At 42.7% G+C, this 21,991-nt stretch overlaps 1 pseudogene; it reads left to right on the plus strand.

The window, feature by feature from the left end:
- The first annotated feature begins 976 nt into the window (after window positions 1-976).
- Window positions 977-20,229, plus strand: LOC149355531 (uncharacterized; annotated as a pseudogene).
- Window positions 20,230-21,991: the final 1,762 nt, after the last annotated feature.

Below are 21,991 nucleotides of genomic sequence, written 5' to 3' on the forward strand. Positions count from 1 at the left end.
TTTCTAAAGTTGCTTTAGCTCTAAAAAGTGACCAGTCAGCGAGATGAAGTTTCCAGCGTCGCGGTTTTGTTGGGATTATTTCCGGTGGGGATATTAAAGTGATTAGTATAGGGAGGTGATCGGTCCCATATGGGTTGTCAATGACATCAAATTTAAAATCGTAAAAACAGAAGGTGAACTAAACAAAAAAATCTAAACAGGTCATTTTCCCCAAGGTAGGGGACCACTATGTGCCTTTTTCTGTATTTAAAAGACCTACATTATTCGTAAGAATAAAATCTTCGATCATTTGACCCCTAGCGTCACAGCGTTCGCTTCCCCAAAAAGGGGAGTGAGCGTTAAAATCCCCAACTACTAGATACGGTTCTGGAAGTTCATTGAAGAGTTCCTGTAGATCATTGAAGAGTTTCTGTAGATCATGGACTGTTAAAGTAAAATGTGAAGGAATATATACAAAACAGATAGAAACTGTTTTATAGCTGACGACACTGATAGCAACGGCTTCAAGTTTGGTTCTGAGTTTGATTTCTCGAGCAGGGATGCCGCGTTGTACGACAATCGCGGTGCCTCCTGAAAGTCTATTTGCCTGCTCACGATCGTGTCTAAAAGGTTTATAATGTTTCAGGATATTCATATGTCGTGAATCTAGATTGGTTTCCTGAACACATAAGGTTACGGGCGATATCGACCCTAAAATATCTCTTATGTCATTGATATTCCTCAACATTCCTCTACAGTGCCACTGAACTAGAAAAGCCATTTTTATTTTTTGGGTAGGAACGATAAGGAGTTTATTTATGTTCTGGGGACATTATGACAGCCCTGTCTTTTTTCTGCTCAGGAGAGCGGTTTCGCCGTTGCAAAGCAGGCGGATTGGGAGTTACCTCCATCACCTCGCAAGAGGTGCTGGACGATCACGGGGAAGCTGTGAATGTGTGGGTGTCAGGCCTCCCCCGAAGGGGGGAAGTCCTGCGGGATGCTGACCCGTGGGCCGCCACTCCCTAGCTTGGAGTTGGCAGAGCAGCCTTCGCTGGCTCTGCCTGGGGCATGGATGGCCCTGCCACAGGCATGGTGGAAGTGGCCTCAGCAGGTGCTGGAGTGCTCTGTGGTGCTACGCCCCTGTGCACCACATCAGCGAAGTTTGGTTTCGCTGTGAAGGAGAATGTGTTGGTAAGCGCAAAACACCTCCGCGCTTCTTTGAGTGAAATATTTTCCTTTGTCTTTATGGTGATTATCTCTTTTTCTTTCTTCCAGGACGGACACGCCCTGGAGTATGCAGCATGGTCTCCTTCGCAGTTTGCGCAGTGTAGGGCTGCGTCACATTTCTCAGAAGGGTGGTCCTTCGAAGTGCAATTCGCGCAAGTTTTACGGCCGCAGCAACTCTGTGAGCCGTGGCCAAACTTCTGACAATTGAAACATCGGCGGAGATTGGGTATGTAGTGCCTGACGTTGACTTTCAAGTATCCAACTTCGATCGTTTCGGGCAAGCTGCTGGTGTTAAATGTAAGGACCATGTGTTTAGTGTCTATTCCCTTGTTATCCTTGTGGATTTTGATCCTGTGGACATCAATTACATTTTGTTCGGAGAGTCCTTGAAGCATTTCGATTTCTGTTAGGTGGATAAAGTGGGGAAAGATATTACCTTTTTATCATAATATAGGATTCTGTGCCATATTTGATGAAAGGCAAGTCTCTGCTACTAGTCAATGGATCACTTTTGACAAAGCCATTCCTCCTTTTCACTGCAGTTCAATGTGTTCAAGAGTGTGTCTTTATTTGTTGTCATGTGCATTTGCACGTTTGCTTACCACTGTAACAAATCTGAGGCAGTTTAGTTTTAAACTTGAGGTTTTATGTGATGGTTTGCCAAATGCTTGGAAAATGGGTATCTGATCCCACCTTGTGTAACAAAAAGTATACTTTGTGCCACAGCGCTATTCAGAAAAGTGCAACCTATGCACCATAACGTGTATCATCATCATCAACATTGTTTGCTTTAGCTACTTTGATTTGTTCAATCTCCGTTGAAGTTTCCATGCACTCCAAATAAATGATCTTTTACATTATGTTCACTTTGCATTAAGACCAGCAGTTTCTGCTAGCATCTGGCACTTTTTTGTTGCTGGAATGCGCTTCAAAGTATTTGTAAGGTGCTGTTTGTATGCATTGCCCCATACCTGCTTTCGTTTTCATTATTTCACACTGGTAGTGCAAATCAGAGAGTGCACTTATTTTTGACATCTATTTCAAAATCAAATCCTGTGCCTCGCAATGTATTGATTTTTTCGGTATTTTATTGTGTGTGCTCACACATATTTACTATATTTACTAACTTTACACAAAGGATGCCTGAAAGAGTAACTGGAAAGTTTTATTAGAACATGTAAAAAATATTTACTTGAAAAAGGTCTTTAGCTATGAACTGTGGAGCTTCTTGATGCCACAGATGTGCTTTCGTGTGCACTGTTCAGCACCATGCCGACTTGTGAAAAGAAGATTTGTTTATGGTCTGGCTTTAATGCACTGACTGTGGCATCCTTTTTGTGAAATACTAGAACACCTGCTTAAAAGACCTGCTTCATTTGTCTTCCTTTAAAAGTGCTCCCAAAAAATCAATAGGGCATATCCCTCATTTAGAAAACATGCTTTAATGCATCGTGCAGGCTCAGCCAATACTGGGAGTGCATTGAGCTCGTGACCTTCAAAGAAACCACAAGCAGGCAGGCAGGGTTCCTGTGCCCTGTATTTGACTATGCCGCAGCTGTTCACATTCACTTTAAGAATGATGAGAGGACACAGCGGTGAGTGGCCTTTTCAGTGCAGACATTGCAGCAAGACCTTTTCTAGAAAGTTCATCCAGGAGGACCACATTCACACTCTTGCATGCGAAAAGCCATACAAGTGCACACATTGTAGCAAGAGCTTCGGCCAGAAGATCAATAGGGTGAGGCACAAGTTAGTGCTCTGGCACACATACTTGCAGTGTACATTCCAGTTGTGCATTCCAGTTGTGCATATATGCATGCAATGAAGTTCCACTGATACGGTTTCCTTCAGAATGCAGAAAAGACATTTTAGAGGCAAAGAAATATGGAATGCCTGCAAAAAACATGGGAGCCTATGGGCTTTGCATTGGAAGCATACATGCACAACATACTAGCTAGGAAAATGCACCAAGGTTCATGCGAGCTTGGCTTTCTTGTGTAGAGACGTGAAGAGCAGTGCACCGGTTTAGTTTGGGAACCGAAACTTTTATGTGACTCAACATCTTGCCCAGCATGTCAGTAATAACTGCCAGGTTTCTTTCAATATGTAATTAGCTATGATTTATTGCTTTCACAATAGCTTGTTAAGAGCGTCACGCCTAAGAATAGTCCGCACTTCATGGGGCACCCATTTTTCCAAGAATTTCACACAAAGAGCCCAAGCATCAGGCAAGGGGAAGGCTTGTAAATAGTGTAAAGCTAGTGAGTAGGCAAAAGCAGTGGGTCAAACTTTGCACCTACCTCAAGATAGGCAGACCACTAAGCCATTGCTATCTGATGCTATACTAGAATAAATTACTCGCAATTTATAGCCAAGTGTTTGTCAGTAAACTGCTTGATGAAAGAAATTAAATGCTTTTTATAGAAAAGTATGACAAAGCACGACAAAAACTGCGTAATGCAGAAGATACAGACCATTTGGAAGCATCAACAGATCAGGGTATGTGCTTCTGGTTTCTTTATTTCGAGTAAATTTTTTTTCTCATACTGAATGACACTTTGATAGAAAAAGGGCGAGGCAAACGACAAAAATTCTTGCTGCTGTCCAGCTCATATGATGATGACGAGACTGGAGCTCAGTGTTTTGACCTTCCGGAGCCACCTTTCCGTCTCCAAAGATAATGGTTATTTTGTTCGACTGTAACAATGGCACCAGTTATGGAAACTTTTGCAGGAGTCTGCAGAGGGAAGAAAGTGACAACACGGGTAAGTTCATAACACATCTATGAACGTTTGTCGTATCTCTTAAAATAAATTAAAATCAAATTGTTTTTACATTACATTCACTGAAGCCAGAAGTTAAAGAATATTATCCCGTGTTCTGCATACCCTTGACGGGACCAGCGATAAAAAGACACGAAAACATGGAGGAGAAGTACACAGGACAATGCTGGACTAACAATCACATGTTATAGTTAATAGTATGCTGCTTAAGTACTTATGAAATACCAATACATGGATGAGTTCGATTCCATCCTTTCATTTCTACTTGTTTCGTAGATGTTCTGGTTCTTTGCACAGTGTCCAAAGTAGACCCTGTAAGGCATTTCAGTTGTCTTTGTGTTTGAGCAGATGCAACATGTGCTCAGGACCAAGGAAAGCATTTTGCTTAAGCCTTTGTACCTGCACTTTGCAGGGAGCCATTCTTACTCAGTACAGCATAGCCAGCCAAGCCAATCTGGTAAGATCTTGTATGGCAACTCTGTGCTCCCTATTAGGGCAATGATGGCACACTGCAGGGATTTTTTTCATCATTTAAATCGTTTTGATGCCTTTGCATTTCTGTTTCTTTGATCGAGACCTGCCACGGGAGCTTGTGCAGAGTACCCTTGGTAAGCTATTGACGGCATATTAGTTTGGAGAGCTGGTTCACTGAAGCCTTAGCACATTTGTTCTTATGCTTTGCAGAAATGCTTAATGTACGCAGATGACACTGCGATCATAGTTACAGCTGACAACCATGAGGATCTAGAAGCAAAAACAAACACTGAATTGGAAAAAATTTCAAGCTGGTTTTTTGCCAACAAGCTAACAATTAATTCAAGCAAAACCAAATATATAGTATTTAGCTCAAGAGGAAAAGTCATCCATAGCAACCAAATTAACATTTTTATTAATGGCCACTCACTTGAACGAACACACTCATTTAAGTATCTCTGAGTCATTCTAGATGAACATCTTCACTGGAAAAGTCAGATTAACGCCGTCTGTTCGAAGTTGGCCTCAGGCTGTTACGCCTTACTACAGGCCCGCGATTGTTTTAACACACAAACACTGCGTATCCTTTATTTTGCACTTATTAATAGTCATTTAACATACTGTATAGAATCATGGGGTTTGACATACAATACTTACCTTGATCCTATCCGGCGGTTACAAAAACGGGCTATCCGAATTGTAACACAAAGCAAGTATACCGAGCCAAGTAAACCACTTTTCCAGTTATTAAATATCCTTCCTTTTGACCTTTTGCGCTCTTTAAAGATAGCGGTGTGTGTAAACAACATAGTCAAATATAATCAACCTTTCAATGCCTCCCTGTTTCGCTCATCTTCTCGACTCACAAGAAACCTTACACATAGCAACTTTAATCTACCACCGAATTATAACGTTTACAGCGAAAGATTGGTGCAGTTTTCAGGAGCCAAGGTTTGGAATGCTTTACCCCCAGAAATAAAACAGTCTCATGAAACAAATAGAGCATTGCGAACATACTTTATGAGCCTTATTTGACATATGTGACAATTGTCTTCGGTTTGTGTCTGTTGTACCATGTTGTTCATGAAAGATTTTTTTTTTCCTTCTGCTGTAAAATGCACATTATTTTATTTTTCCTTGTTGTATGATGTATTTGGGTCTTTCGCCGTGATTTTGTGCTGTTCATTTTTCACAAGTGCTGTGTCATTGCCTTGATATATTTTGTTTCTGAACCCCACACTAGCCTCTGGCTATGGGTTCAATCAGTGTTTTGGTAATTTGTATGGCAAAAGTAGAAATAAAATGAATGAATGAATGAATGAATGAATGAATGAATGAATGAATGAATGAATGAATGAATGAATGAATGAATGAATGAATGAATGAATGAATGAATGAATGAATGAATGAATGAATGAAAGCCACACTCATTCACTGCAGTTGCAATGTTCTGGTAAGATCCGTCGTGTCAACTCCTTGGTTCAGTGCTGGGGAATGATAACACCACATACGTGTCTTTTATCTCATTCATTTCTTTGATTGTTTGATGTCGTTCCAATTTTGTTCTTTGATCCAGGCTCACCGCAAAAGTCTTTGCGGACTACCTCAGGTGAGTTCTTGCTGGCAAATTGGTTGGAAGAGCTGGTTCGCTTAAGCCTTGGTGCTTTTGCTCCTGTGTTTTTCAGAAGGTCACACTCGTTCACTGCAGTCACAGCGTTCTGGTAAGATAAGACATGCCAGCTCCCTGATTCATGGCAGGGGATTGATGCCACTGCATGATCATCCCATCTCATTCATTATTTTGATTTCTTGATGTCTTCTTGCTTGTGCTTCTTTGGTGGAGATTCTCTGCGGGGCCTTATGCAGAGTGCCCAGGGTAAGTTTTAGCTGGCATTTTAGTTCCTAGTGCATAAGTTTATAACAAGAGAGATGGTTTGCTGAAGTCCTAGTGCAGTATCCTTGTTCTTGGCAGGAAGACTCTCTTGCTTGCCACAAGACAGCCAGCCAGGCCAATACGGTATGATGCAGTGTGCCAGCACCCTTCCTTATGACAGTGAAATGATATCAATGCCAGCATGTTTTCTTTTGTTTATCCCATTGAATTGTTGCATTTATTCTTTCAATTTGGGTTGCATCCACAGTCCCACCACAGGGAGTTGCACAGAGTGCACGAGGTAAGCCTTGAGAGGAATGTCTAACAGTTCAGCCGTATGTCTGGAATGCATGTAGAGATCTGGTTCATTGTTGCTGTACAATTTTCTTTTTAAGGAAACTGCACACATGAACTGATGGCTGGAGCTCAATTTCTTGGTAATGCAATGCTTCAAATATCTGACCCCATTTACTTTGAATTCTTTGGAAATAGACCAGTTTATTTTTCTTTCAGACAACACATTAAGAGACCCTTTAACCAATGTTTCATTTGAAGAAGGTAAGATGTGCACCCTAAGCACTGAATATCTGCACTGCTTTAATTTCTTTCTTTTTAATTTCTTTTTGCTTTAATATCTGCACTGCGTTGGTAAAAGAACTTGCATGATATATGTTTGCTCTATTTTATGCACAAGTCAGCATTATAAAAATGGTGTGGAGTTTGTTTTAAATTGCATCCTGCCATATTGTATTGAGATGCTCACTTGCCAATGCCAAAATTTGTATAGGTCCTGGTTAAATCAGACTCACTGCAGGAAGTCAAATGTTACTTTTAGCAGAAATCAATCTTCTCTGATATTGCATTATTTCCTTTGTTCAAACTGATAATAGAGTGCTTGCTTTCTGCCTATTTCTTATACTTTCAAGATATGATCATGAAAGCTTGGCAGCCGTGATCAGGACTGAAATATCAAGTGAAGGCATTTAAATTGTGCATGTTCCCTGCTCTATTGAAGCAGTTCATTCAAGTGGCCTGTGCAAGATTTTTTTTGCTAATAGTTGATAGTGTAACTTTAATGTTTTCACTTTTAGTAAATTCAATTTTCAGTTTAGGAGTTTCATAGGCCTTGTTTAAAATGTTTAATCTGTTGAAAAGTTTAAAACTGTGAGCGAGTTCCTCCTGACAATTTTCCTAATCACTTCAGGCAAATTACCTAATGGCTTTATCACTTTTTTGGGCTGATTAGATTTTGATCTCAGTGAGGCATTACTTACGAGATGAAAGTAGTAAATTTAGTTGATGTGAAAAAGTACATATAGCTGTCGGTAGATCATAATAGTTCATACAAAGCTGTCTTCAAAATTATTCTTGTAGTTGAGTAAAAAGAAATCGTAGCCTTAAAGTTTTGGTATGTTTTATTTGTATTTCAGTTCTTCTTTTTCAGTGGCAACACATATAGAATTCTAAAAGAAATAGCATTTATAAAAGCACTGAATGAGGTCATAATTTCATTATTTGTTCAGGTGAGGTTGATGTTGAGGAGCCTGCATGGCACAGTTACCCTTTGATGACTGTAAATGATGTGGAGGAAGCAGAGAGGAACCTGAAAAACTCTGAGGCAGCTCGCAAGCAACTGGTAAGCAGGGCATGGATTCTCTAATATTGCACAAGGCAATGCTCGGCTACTTTGCAACAGCGCAAGGATCTCTCACACATCGGTGGCACCACTGTGCGCAATAATACAGCCAATATGCTGAAGCACCTTCTCCATGACTCCGTGGGTGTTAACTACAGTTTGTACGGACAGAAGGAGAAGAAGGCTTTAGTGGGCATGGAGCTCTTCAAGGTTATTGTTGGTGAGTGCTCATTAATTCTGCACTTTACAGTTGAGAGCAATTAGGAGCATTTGTCTTTAGTGCAGCTTTAGGTAGTATTGTATTGTATTGGGTTTTATGGCACATAAGCAACACAGACTATCATGCGCCAAACACATGGTATAATTTTTCAAAAATTGGGTGTCCTCAGCGACAGTCCTTGTGCGGACAAGGACTCTGAGGAGCCCAACATATTAAAACAAAGACCTCAGCCTTCTTCTCAGGCGTGAGAAGAATGAATGAGGTGCATCACCAAATGCGTCAAAGCACGGGGTAGGAAATTTGAGAAATTAATGGCTCTGTGATACTTTATTTTGTTTAATATCGCCGTTTCTTTCAGGAATCTAAAAACAGATGAGGTGCCTGCAAGTGGATTATGTCCTAAAAGTAAATTGGGGTGGAAGGGAATGCGTTCATTGTAAAATACAGTAAAATAATTTTTCCTTAGCCTTTTGAGTTTTGTGCACAAGAATAGGATGTTACTTACAGTGAGTTCATCTCCACATTTCTCACATAAACGTTTGTCTTGTTTTTTTAGTAAAAAGTTAACTGTTAGGTCTGTGTGTCCGATGCGCAGGCAGCATAAAATTGCCTCTATAAAACGTTCCTGGTGCCTGCATGGTCTCCAATCTCCCAGAATAGGTTTTACTAAATGTAGTTTGTTATTTTCTTCACTATTCCATACAGACTGCCATTTTTCTTTAAGTTCATTTTTAACTAACTTTATGCAATCTGCACAGGGTATATTTACAGTCCTAACTTCCTTAAGGTGAGCTTGAGCACCGCACACATCAGCTATCTCATTGCCTCTAATTCCAAGATGGCTTGGTATCCAACAGAGCTTTATTTGATGTCCTTGTGTTTCAGCAGTTATTATGTTATGTATTATATCTCCTATTAAATGTTCTCTTACATTTCTGGCTTTCAGTGCTGTGATTACACTCAGCGAGTCCATGTAGATAATACTGCTTTGAATGTTCTTTTTTACTATTTTTGATACAGCCACCAAAATGGCATTACATTCGGCTGAAAAAATTGATGCATACTGAGGCAACCTTACTACTTTTTCCTATTTATCTTGCACTACAGCACTTACGACGTAAAGTGTTGTTTTGGAACCGTCTGTATAAAATGCTGAGCATTCTTTGCATTTTTTTTCTAACGCCAAAAATTCTTGTAATATGTGTTCACGTAGAGTTTGCTTTTTTGAAATTGTGTCAGTGTGTAGTCGCCTACAGTGGGAAAGGTGTACCAAGGTGGCAGTGGTTTGGGTCTCTGGGCAACATCAGGTAGTTTGTCCAGAATACATAATTCCTGGCAAATTTCTTAAAAACAGAGGATAAGGGGTCTCGTTGCATTCGGTTTGTTTCTGAAAAGCTGCTCAGATGGGCACTTCGTAACTATGGAGTAGCAGAGATGTTTTGGTAGTGAATGAGTTTTTAGGACATATGCACATGTGAGCATGGCTCTTCTACCTGCTAGGGGTGGTTCATTACATTCTACATATAGACTGTTTATGGGTGATGTCCTGTATGCCCCACTTGCAAGGCGCAGACCTGAGTTATGTACTGAATCCAATTGCTTCAGGTAGGACGGCCAAGCTGAACTGTACACTATACACCCATAATCTAAGCAAGAGCGAACCATGCTGCGGTAGACCTGTAAAAGGCAGGTCCTATCAGACCCCCAACATTTACGTGAAAGCAATTTTAAGATATTTAATTATCGAGGAGCTTTCTTCTTCAGGTTCTTTATGTGGGGCAAGAAGGTCACTTTTTTGTCAAAAGTTACGCCCAGAAATTTGTGGTCACTCTTTACTGGTAATTCGGTTTCATTCAGGTGTAGTCTAGGATCTGCCTGTAGGCCACGGTTGAGTGAGAAAAGAATGGCCACTGTTTTCTGTGGGGAAAACCAGAAACCATTTCGGTCAGCCCGAAATGCTGAAAGTTTATTTATTGCTAACTGCACTTGTCTTTCACATGTCGATATGTTTGAGGATGTGCAAGCTATATGAAGGTCATCGACATGGACTGAATACATAATGAACCTTGAAATTATGTTACTAATAGAATTCATTTTAATAACAAAGAGGGTCATGCTTAATATACTCCCCTGAGACACTCCATTTTCTTGAATGAAAGTTCTCGAGAGGGTTGAACCGAGGCGTACATGGAATGAATGGTTTGACAGGAAGTCTTTTAGGCAGTTCAACATACTGCCGTGAATGCCAAGTTCAGCCAAGTCGTGAAGAATCCCGAACCTCCAGGTTGTACCATATGCTTTCTCTAAATTGAAAAAAACAGCAGGACATCGTTGTTTGTGTACAAAAGCTTCGCAGAGAGTATTTTCAAGACGAACTAGGTGGTTTGTTGTGGAGCATGCCTTTTTGAAACCGCACTGATGAACATCGAGAAGCTCACGAGCTTTGAGCACAAAGTTTAATCGAATATTCACGATACTTTCAAAGGATTTCGCAAGGCAGCTGGTGAGGGCTATCGGCCTATAACTACTGGGACAGGTTGGTGGTTTTTCGAGTTTTAAAAATGGAACGATGATGGCCTTCTTCCAGGAATCGGGTAGTTTACCCGATACCCAAACCTTATTAAAAAAAATTTTGAAGTGCCTCTACGGCAGGTTCAGAGAGGTGGGACAGCATTTGATGGTGTATTCCGTCAGGGTCGGGCGCAGTCTGTTTACCAGCGGTCAAGACTGTGTTGATTTCTTGAACTGTAGATAAATTATTATATGACTCATTTGTATTTTCACTTGTAGGGAGTCTTTGTTTCTCGGCTGTGTTTTTGTACTTTAGAAATAATTCTGTGTAGTGTGATGAGCTGGAAATTGCTGGAAAATATTCACCTAAAATTTCTGCCAGTTCTTCGATGTTTGCCTGTATACCAGGGGCTGTTAGAAGAGGAAGTGTGAATCGGGAGTATTTGCCATTAAGCTTTCGTACATTCTCCCACATTTCTTTTGATGTGGTTGAGCTATCTATGGATGTCACGTAACTTCGCCAAGAAGTCTTTTCTGCACAATGGCAGATATATCGGGCTTCTGCTGTTGCCTTTTAAAGGTGCAGTGAAGAGGAATCTGTACCCGTCTTTTTGCCGCGGGAACTCAATCTACACGTTCTGAGCATTCTTAGAAACTTCGACTTATTGCCCTGTGTGGCCGATTTCCCTAAATAAATCGGATTAACGTCCAGCTCCCGCCTTTTTTTTTTAATTCTCCCCGTACGGTGGGTGGAGTCGACCAACGTGTGGAGTGCCTTTCAGCCAGCTCCGTGGAGGCTTGCCACTCTGCCATCGGCGGAGTAATACGTAGTAATCCGTAGTAGCAAATAGACCGCGTGTATTTTTATTTCTGCAGGCTTATTTTTCAGCTATATTATCTGCGAATGAAACTGTTTATTCACGGAAACCTAAAAAACAAAATAAAGTGAAAGCAAAGCCGCCACGGAGCTGGCTGAAAGGCACTCCACGCGTTAGTCGACTCCGCCCACCGTACGGGGAGAATTAAAAGAAAAAGGCGGGAGCCGGACGTTAATCCGATTTAATTAGGGAAATCGACCACACAGGGCAATAAGTCGAAGTTTTTAAGAATGCTCGGAACGTGTAGATCGAGTTCCCGCAGCAAAAAGACGAGTTCAGATTCCTCTTCACTGCACCTTATAAGATTTTTCTGCGTGGGATACCTCCAAAAGTTTCCCCATGCTTTGTTTTGTTTCTTTTTTGCTACTCTACATTCTTTTGTATACCAGGTTTTGTGGTTTTGTTTCACCACTCCTGAAGACTGAGGTATAGCCAGGTGTGCAGTGGAAATAATGCAGTTTGTGGCCATTTCATAGCGTTCATCTATACTTAAGTTATGTGGATCTAATTTTTCTAGGCTGGCATTTTCTTGAAATAGTGCCCAGTCGGCCAAATGAAGCTTGCAATGTCATGGTTTTGTAGGAATGATTTGCGGAGAAGATGCTAGGTTGATAAGAATGGGTAAATGATCGCTGCCATACGGATTGTCCAAGACATCCCATTTAAAACCAGTAAAAATGGAAGGCGATGTAAGAGACAAATCTATGTAACTCCATTTTCCTGAGCTTGGAGAGCAGTATGTGTGTTTGCCCCTGTTGAGTAGGCATATATTATTGCATAGAATAAAATCTTCTAAAACACGGCCTCTAGCGTCAGTTTGTTTGCTTCCCCACAAATTGGAGTGAGCATTAAAATCACCAACTAACAGATATGGCTGTGGTAATTGCTTTAAAAGTTCTTCTAAGTCATGGAGTGTTACTGTCAGGTGTGGTTGGAGATATACGGAACATACTGTAATTGTTTTAAAATGTACAACAGTGACTGCAACAGCTTCAAATGTAGTCTGAAGCTTGACATCAAGAGTGGCCACACTACTTTGGACAATTATGGCAGTGCCTCCAGAGAGCCTATTTGCTTTCTCTTGGTTGTGGCGAAAGACTATATTTACTTAAAATATTTTTATGTTTTGATCCCAAGTTTGTCTCCTGGACAGACAAAAAAACCATGGAATATAAAGAAAGAATATCTTTTACATCACTGTAGTTTTTTAGTATGCCTCGAAAGTTCCAGTGAATTAGGAACGTCATATCTAATGCCTTTTGGAGATGTATTTAAAACCCTAAGCTCCCGGTTTTGTGGGGCCGTTATTGGAATTTTCCCTCCCCTTTTTGTGTTCAAGGGAGTTGCGCCGTCGCTGCTGCAGAGGCGGGCTACTGCTTATATCCATCGCCTAGGAGGAGGCGATGGATTTCCACGGGGAACCCGCGGGTGTACGGATTTGTGGCTTCTCCCGATGGGGGGAAGCCATGCGGCCTGCCAGCTCAAGGGCCAGCGAGCCTTTCTTTTGAGATGGCAGGGCAGGCTTGGCTGCACCTGGCCAGTGGCCTGAGGTTGGAGTGGTGTATTACCACTCCCGCTAGCATTGGTTGTGCCAGAGGCTGCTGTCAGGTGCACCTCTGGGATGTTGATCGTGCCGACACTGGAGTGCCGTTCGGGTGGGGGAAAGGGCAAGCAAAAATCAACAGTGATGTACAGTGTGCCCACTGTCACCAGACGCCGCTGGGCCCCCCAGCGCACGGTGTCAACATATGACCTGGATGTTTAATTATTGATTTTTTTTCGTGCCTCGGGGTAAGATATATTTTCTCGCACTTTCAGATTGATTATTTGCTTTCTTTTTTGAATGCTTCACAGGTTTGCGAGTAGGCTGCATGAGGACCTTTGCAATTTGCACATTTTGTTTCAGTTGATTGGCAGTTGTCATGTTTGCGGTTTCTGCACATTTGCCACAGGTCTCCTTGCCTCTACATGTCTTGCTGCCATGGCCATACTTTTGGCATTTGAAGCATCTCCTAGGGTGCCTCACTCGTTCATGCAGAATTGCAGCAAGTCTGCTTGCTTCTGGAATGTCAGTATCTACTGCCTGAGTACAGGGCTGTTCAATGCACAACGGTTTTTTCTGGTCCCTTTTGAACCCGAGGTTTCTTAATTTTATAGGGCAGAAACTTTGATTACAGCATTTTCAGGGATATTTTTTTCCAGTTTATCTGAAAAACATCCTTCATCGAGATACAAGACCTCATGAATTGTCTCTTGCTGTTTTGCCCAAGTTGCTGCAGATTTCTCGCATTCAGCGCAGCAGTGAGAATAGAAAATGCATTTGCAAAGAGTGTTCCAACAGTTATTGAATTCACGGTGCCTCACGACATTTGAATAGTGCTGTAAATGTGGAGCAAAAAAAAAAATGCGTACAGACTTTGGCAGATTTACAAAAATGTGCAATTTTTAGATGCCTGGTCCAAATAGTACATTGCACCTTTCTTTGCAGAAGTCTTTTGCAGCAATGCAATCAGCTGCTATACTGTTGCATTTCGCACCATGCTGCCAAGTGGCGATAATGGTGTTTTTTGAGACCATCATCTCCTAGAAGCGATTGTATATGTTTGAGATGTTTGGCAAGTGGTGGCCCCAAACTGCTGTACAGTTAACTCCTCACAGAATGGACCAGGGAGCGCTAGAAGCAGCTGCAGGTACTGAAAAAACAAGGCGCTAGGAAAAGCTAAAACATTAATTGGCCAACATGATTGGCCTACAAGCAAAGAAACTGCTTGGATTCAACATGGTGTTAAGAGTACAGGCCCTATGATGGCCCAAGTCATTTCCAATGATTGTCCATGCTTGGCCTTCCTTACATTGGCCAATGGTTGGCTTGTCACCACATCCAAACACAAACTTTGATTGGTGTCCAGCATTTTGCCAATCATGGAAGCATTGGCCAATGACGATTTGCCTTGCTTGGGCCAATAAAAATCTGCTGCTTGGGGGATGTATGGGCGCACTGGGCACCTGATGAATGCAACCCAGACAGACTGGGGGCAGCGAGTGCTGCCGATTGCTAGCACGATGTGGTGTTTTTTCTTCTCCTTCAAGCCTGATAGTGATGCGGCGAAGGACCGCTACGCCTTGGTCTCACAAATTCTCGAGGAGCTCGTTTTCATCCTCTGCCATTAGCAGCCGCTCAGAAATTATTCCCTGAATGCTGCTCAGGCTTCTGTGAGGTGTTACTGCAATGTCTAGGTCAGCAAGTTTCTGTTGTTTGAGTAATGCATCGCTCTGGTTTCTTGAACTTGACCTGTACAAGCAGATCTCCAGATGATAGTTTTTTTGCTTTGTATACCTTGCCTATATTAGTCACTAGCCAATTTTGTATTACAAACAATGATTGCGAGGCCACTGGAGCATTTTGCTCAACAGTGAGGAATATCAGGAACTGTGGGAAATTTTCAGCAGATTTTGAAGTTGGAACTTTGATTCCTTCGGTGCGGTACCGTTTCAAGTTCTTATCGTTTTTTTTAGAGGGAAAAATTGAGAATCCATGTGGCCTGTTTGGGTTAAGGGTTCCTATTCTGTCACTCGTGCTTCACCCTTGTAGACACAAGAAGGTCCCGGAGCCCCCCACCTGGGAAACAGATGGGGAGCCCGTCGGCCAGGGCTTGACCATGGCCCCGACCACCACCGTTCAAGGTTTCTACTCTTCATCTTACAGCTTCGGTATTGGGGCTAAGGGTCCGTGGCGCCGCCAAGCACCATCACCTTACGACTCAAGGTGCTCTTGCGGGGGCTTTAGGTAGTGGTAGTGAATTTTGCTCTTTTTTCTTGTCCTTTAACTATACAGTCAGCCAGCAGATATTTATTTATTTATTTATTCAAAATACCCCCAAAGGCCCTCACTTGAGGGTATTACATGGGGGGGGAGTAAGTACAAAGCATTGGTATAAGGTTAAAATATTGCATTAAAGTAAAATAGAAATCACAAAATATAAATAAAAAAATAGGCATCCACAGAAAGAGTTACAACAATGCACATAGTAGCAAAATTTGAGAATAAATAACAGCACTGCAAGAAAAAGACGACATCAGAAAAAGTGCGCTGAAGTACAAAACAAAAAATATAAAATAAAAAGAAGACAAGGCGGAAGAAAGTGCGCTGAAAAGAAAAGCCTTTTTAGTTGTTGAAACATGAGTGAATAAGGTGTTGGAACTTATTTAGATCAGATTCTGTGGCAATGTCGGATGGTAAAGTGTTCCATTCGGTTATTGTGTGTGGTAAAAAAGAATAGGCATAATGGGATGACTGGCAGTTAATGCGTTTAACTTTGTAAGGATAATCGCAATGTGGAAAGATAACTGGCGGTGGCTGCTGAAAGAATTCATCATGAAGGGAAGGATGGTGATAAAGCTTGTGGAAGAGTGATAGACGGGAAATTTTTCGGCGCAGTGCTAAGTTTTCTAACTTGGCTTCAGTCTTCAATGAGGTGACGCTGGTGTAACATGAATAATCAGAAAAGATGAATCGCGCAGCACGGTTTTGCAGGGCTTCAATGTTACTGATGATATAATTCTGATGAGGATCCCAAATGGCAGACGCGTATTCGAGTTTCGGACGGATTAATGTGGTGTATGCTATTTTTTTTACATGTGTCGCGGCCTCTTTCAAATTATGTTTGAGAAGTCCAAAAGTACGGTTAGCGGAGGCAAGAGTGAGATTAATATGATGATTCCATGATAAGTCGGATTGAAGGTTAATGCCAAGATACTTGTAACTTGTGGTGAATTCTACACTATTGCTATCGAGAAAGTAGGAGGTAGGAATACGTGGCTTGTTGGTGCTTAGTTTTGCAAAAAAGATTTAACGGCATTAACCAGTTAGAACACCATGTGCTTATTGCTTCAAGATCAGACTGCAGTAACTGGCTTTCAGTGTTACAGGTTATACATCGATAAAGCACACAATCGTCAGCAAATAGTCTGATTCTGGACGTCACGCAATTGGGTAAGTCATTAATATAGATGAGGAAAAGTAAAGGTTCCAGTACACTGCTTTGTGGAACTCCAAACGTAACATTAGCGTAACATGAGTTAGAGTTGTTAACTGATGTGAACTGGATTCTAGATGAGAGGAAATCTGCTATCCATGCAATAATATTAGGGTGAATCTTGAGTTGGTGAAGTTTAAGCAACCTTTGGTGTGAAATACGATCAAATGCTTCAGAAAAGTCTAAAAATAGTGCGTCAACTTGAAAACCAGCGTCAATCAGTGCATGAATATTGTTAATAAAACCGGCAAGTTGGGTGTCGCATGAGTAGCCCTTCCGAAAACTGTGCTGATGATCGAAAATAATGTTATGATATTCAAGGTAGTTGATGACCTGAGTATGTATAATATGCTCGAATAATTTACAAACTGTACTTGTTAAGGAGATGCGACGATAGTTAAGTGGAGAAGCATGATCACCTGATTTGAAAATGGGTATTATCTTAGCTATGCGCCAGTCGTTAGGAATGGTGCCAGTTGATAGCGACTGGGAAAATAATGCGGTTAACATGGAACAAATGCTATGTGGTGTATTCCTTAAAATTTTATTATTGAAGCCCATATGATCAGCGCTAAAAGATTGCTTTAGCTGGTGCCTCAGAGCCATGCAGAGCTGTTTGTAGTCCCTGTTATGGTGTCGCATAGTTGGTGATGTCTGTCGAGCTGGTATAAAAAAAGTACAAAACTTCCCGAGAGGAGCAGGTCAAAGGTCAATAGCTACAGGTGCACTTAATGCATATTCCTCATTTAGAAAACATGCTTTAATGCATTGTGCAGGCTCGGCCAGTACTGAGAGTGCATTGAGCTCGTGACCTTCAAGGAAATTGCAAGCAGGCAGGCAGCGGTTCCTGCGCCCTGTGTGTGGCTATGCCACAGCTGTTCATATTCACTTTAAGAATCATCAGAGGACACATAGCAGTGAGTGGCTTTTTCAGTACAGACTTTGCAGCAAGACCTTTTCTAGAAAGTTCATCCTAGAGGACCACCTTCACGATCTTGTAGGCAAAAAGCCATACAAGTGCACACATTGCAGCAAGAGCTTCTGCCAGAAGGTCAATATGGTGAGGCACATTCGCATGCGCACAGGCAAGAGGACATTCGAGTGCACTCACTGCAGAAAGACCTTCACAAGAACATATCACCTGTCAATTCACCTTCACACCCACACGCAGTTTAACTTCCTTCGCACTCACAGCCAGGTATGTGAACAGTTGGTGACATGTGGGATGTGTGACTGTTTTTGTTTGGCAAAAACATGATGACCATGAAGCATGAAATGTGGAGCAAAATTAAGTTGTATGGCCACATGATGATGTGTTCACTGTATCTAGGTATGTAAGTTAGGAACAATCACCACCCTGAGAATGAACAAGGACGGCAAAAATGATTAGGCACACACTACCAATCGTCTTGCTTATCCTTGCTGCTTCGTAACGTTGCTATAAGTTGTTGCAATACAGGGATGTCTAAGCTCTTTTGTGTGAACCCAAGTTATTCAGGTAGATTCCCCATTATTCCCAGTTAATTCCCTGACTGATACCCAAATCATTGCTGCAGTTATCATTTGAAATAGCTTCTTCAAAGGCACTGGCTCGAATTTTGCGCGCACAAGAGCTTATGTTTGGAGTTTATGGAGCAGCACCCACCACTGGCTTACGCGTCTTCACCCTTTTCCCAGGGCTACACGGCAGCTTGCAAGCGTGAGCTGTGGCCAGAGTTGGCCGACCTCTTCAACACTGTGTCCCTCTGGTTCCAGAATTGGTCAGGAAACATATATTGAAAACTTTCTTGTCTAGTAATGCATTATGCAGCAGAAAAAGTGTGGGAATTGTATCACTCACGATTTTGAGTATATGAACAAGAAATTGTCAGTGAAACTAATGAGTTTAAATCTGTGCCATATTTGATGAAAGGCAAGTCTCTGCTACTAGTCAGTGGATCACTTTTGACAAAGCCATTCCTCCTTTTCACTGCAGTTCAATGTGTTCAAGAGTGTGTCTTTATTTGTTGTCATGTGCATTTGCACGTTTGCTTACCACTGTAACAAATCTGAGGCAGTTTAGTTTTAAACTTGAGGTTTTATGTGATGGTTTGCCAAATGCTTAACCCCTTAACCGTTTTGGACAAGCTGCGCTCGTCCTTGCCAAGCCGTCCCCAAACTGTTTTGGACGACTGTAGCTCGTCCTTGTTGAACAAGTTCTTCCCTTCAGCATTTCGGATGAGCAGCGCTCGTGTGTGGCTTAGATGGCTTTTTTCTCGACAGATGGAAGCACTGACCTGTTAATTTCGTTTTTTTCTATTGCATAAATGTTTTTTTTGTATGGGAACCTGGGTTTTAAAAATGGCATCCAGCGGAGGCAATGCGTGTTTTGGTGGCCCGTCTTCTCGGAAAAGACGGTTTTCTTGTCATCTTCAGATGATGGTGATTCAGACACCGAAGTGTACATTGTTTCAGAGAGTGAGGATGACAGTGATGACATTGCGCTGATCAATTTTTCCGATAAAGAAGACTGCTCAGAAGTGAACTTTGCGAGCGCGCATGAGTGGATGAAGATCGACGTCAATAACATCCCTACGCGACCTCCTCGGTTTCCTTTTCTTGCAGTTACCAGTAAGACGTTCACTATAAGCTTGCCTCATGACTTGCTTGAATATATTTATTGCTCATTACCAGCAGGAAGTCGGTTTTCTGTATTGTGAGACATAATAAACTTGAATATGCTAATTCGACTTCGTGTTTGCTTCAGATATTTTTTTAAAGATCGAATGCATGCTTTTTATTGCAGTAGTAATCGAAATCAGGAATTAAAAGGCACAAGTTGTGCATCACGAGGCACAGCCAAGTGCATTACATCTGTGCCAATTGTGTTGTGTGCAGTACATGCGCTGCTTCAAGTTCAAAATGGATGCCAAACTGTGTCTAACTGGTTAAATGTGCATGTTGAATACATGAGATGCAAAACAGTGCGTGTGTGTGGTCTTCCTCTTCCAAAAAACACCAAGAACAGTTTTTGCCTTGTTCACCCAAACCACGTCATTTATGAAGTGCCACACACATGAATACACGCAAAGGTGGTGAACACAAGCAACTGTTCTATGTTGCAAAGTGACGTCAGCAAAGAGGCAGGTGGGTTGACGCAAGCAACGATGAAGAAGGGTGCATGATGACACTTTTCACTTGTCTGACAAGCTGTTTCGACACCTAGCTCGACTGGGGAAGGAGACTGCGCAATGACTGTGTGACATACTGCCGATGAACTGGGAGGTACACTGGCAATTGCACTGTCCGTGAAGCAGCAGCTAGTGTGAGCACTTCTTTCTTTGGCACCGGAGGCTTCCAGGCAGGCATTGCTCACTGCTACTGCGCTGGCTGAGACTGCTCCAAAACCGCCGACGTACCATGCGGAGATAGTCCAGCCTCTGGCAACGTGTTTCTCGGAACAGGTCGACAACACTGCTCCTCATGGCTGCACCCCGCAGGTATGTCAGGTGAGTTCCTGTGCCATGCATGTAGCCGTCTGGCAGAGGCGGTCCGCTCTCATCCGGGCCAGTGGCATCCTCCTCGTCTGCTGGGTTTTGCAGAGGTTTTGCAGTGAAGCACACGCTGCGGTGATGCAAGCCGCTCACTCCGGCTCTTATTGAAAGCGGCTCTTAAGCACGCCGATGGCACACTCAACCCCCGATCGCATGGAGGCAAGTGCCGTGTTGTACAGCCCCTGTGGAGACGCAGTGCTTGGGTAGCCTGGCACCGGTGTCAATAGCCAGGGCTCCAGTGGATAGCCACTGTCCCCTGTGTAACCAACAATGACACACAGTTAAACATGTCCTTTGTCGTCGCTGATTCCAACACCATTGAAGCAAGTTCTACAATACAACGGAGCATTCACATTGCGTAGCGCAGTGACACATTGTGAAACACCTGATATTTATCGACACGAATACAATGCATATTTGAGATTTTTAAGCAACTGCTGCTGCAAGAGCAGCCTTGTAACTTATCATGGTGTGCTATGCTTTGCTACACAACACAGACACCCTCTGCCTTGATTTAAATTGCCCCGATAATGCAGTACACTTCACCAACGGTTCATATGCCTTGTGTTCGGCGTGATAAGTAGTAAGATACAGTCTCCTTGGACAAGGCATGCATATCATACTACACCGTGTCTTCAAAACACTAACTTACGAGGCTGATTCTTTTAGCTTCAGTGCATGCAGGTCACTGCAAAGTGCTATGTGTAAGTGGGATGGCCTGATGTTTGACAGGGCTTTCTTCTGCTTACCGAGCAGAAACTCTCCATCGGCTAGTAGCCCTCCCTCCATCTCTCGCTGGATCCACGAATAGCGCCACACAAAAGCATCATGGCATGATCCTGGGCTGTGGGGGTTGACGGCCAGAATGCACATGTTGGCGTCGCAAATCTGGAACATACAGTAAAAATTCAGTTGTGAACTTCCACTTTCGATGCCCAAACTTGTAGCCGAACACATGTGAGCAAGCAGAGGCCAAATTCTACTACGATCTCTACGTTCAGGGCATAATATCCTTTTGGCTCCAGAAGGCTGCCCTGTAAGCCGCATTGCCCCGTGGCGCCTTGATGGCACACCCGACGACGCCAGGGATGCTGCCATTGCAAAGGTAGCCCTCCTTTGCCGCCGCCTTCTTCTCAGGGCTCACAGGGAACTGAACCCAGCCCTTCTGCACGCCAACTTTGCATATTGCCGCCGCCACCTGCCGCACGCGCTTGCTTACCATTGGCTGTATGATGCCGATGTGCGCCTCGTTACTAACGGCAGCATGAAAGCCGCCGGTGGCAAAGAACCACAGTGCACACAGCACCTGCCGCCACATCAACAATGCACTCGCATGCACACCTCCCATTTCAACGGCGAGTTCATCGCACAGCCACACCGCAGTCTGTTTCTCCAGTCGAAAAAGGCACCAGAACAGCTCATCCAGCAAGTCAAACGCGTCTTCGTGCGCCCTCCTTCGCCATTGCTTGCGTCACCGCAGCCGCCTCAGTCTTATAGCCACATATGCCGCCGCCATTTTCTGTCAAAAACGCAATGGTCAAATTCACCACCTCAAAGTGATCACAAAAAAACGTCAGTTTGTGCCTGTACAATTAGGTGTGCAACGTCATCACTACTGTCATGTCCGTGACATAAACGACAGCCACCTATGACTCAAAAAAGCAACATGGCCACCGGGTACGGCCAACCAATAGGAATGTGGCCATGGCGGGGTTAATTGATGCTTTTTGACAAGTTTTTCATTTGAATATGGCCCCAAAGTTGGCTGACCTCTTGAACATTGTGTTCCTCTGGTACCAGAATTGGTCAGTAAACATATCATATTGAAAACATTCTTGCCT

This window comes from Amblyomma mixtum, chromosome 3 (genome assembly GCF_055824585.1).
Source record: "Amblyomma mixtum isolate Tamu chromosome 3, ASM5582458v1, whole genome shotgun sequence".
NCBI classification, from domain to species: Eukaryota; Metazoa; Arthropoda; class Arachnida; order Ixodida; family Ixodidae; genus Amblyomma; species Amblyomma mixtum.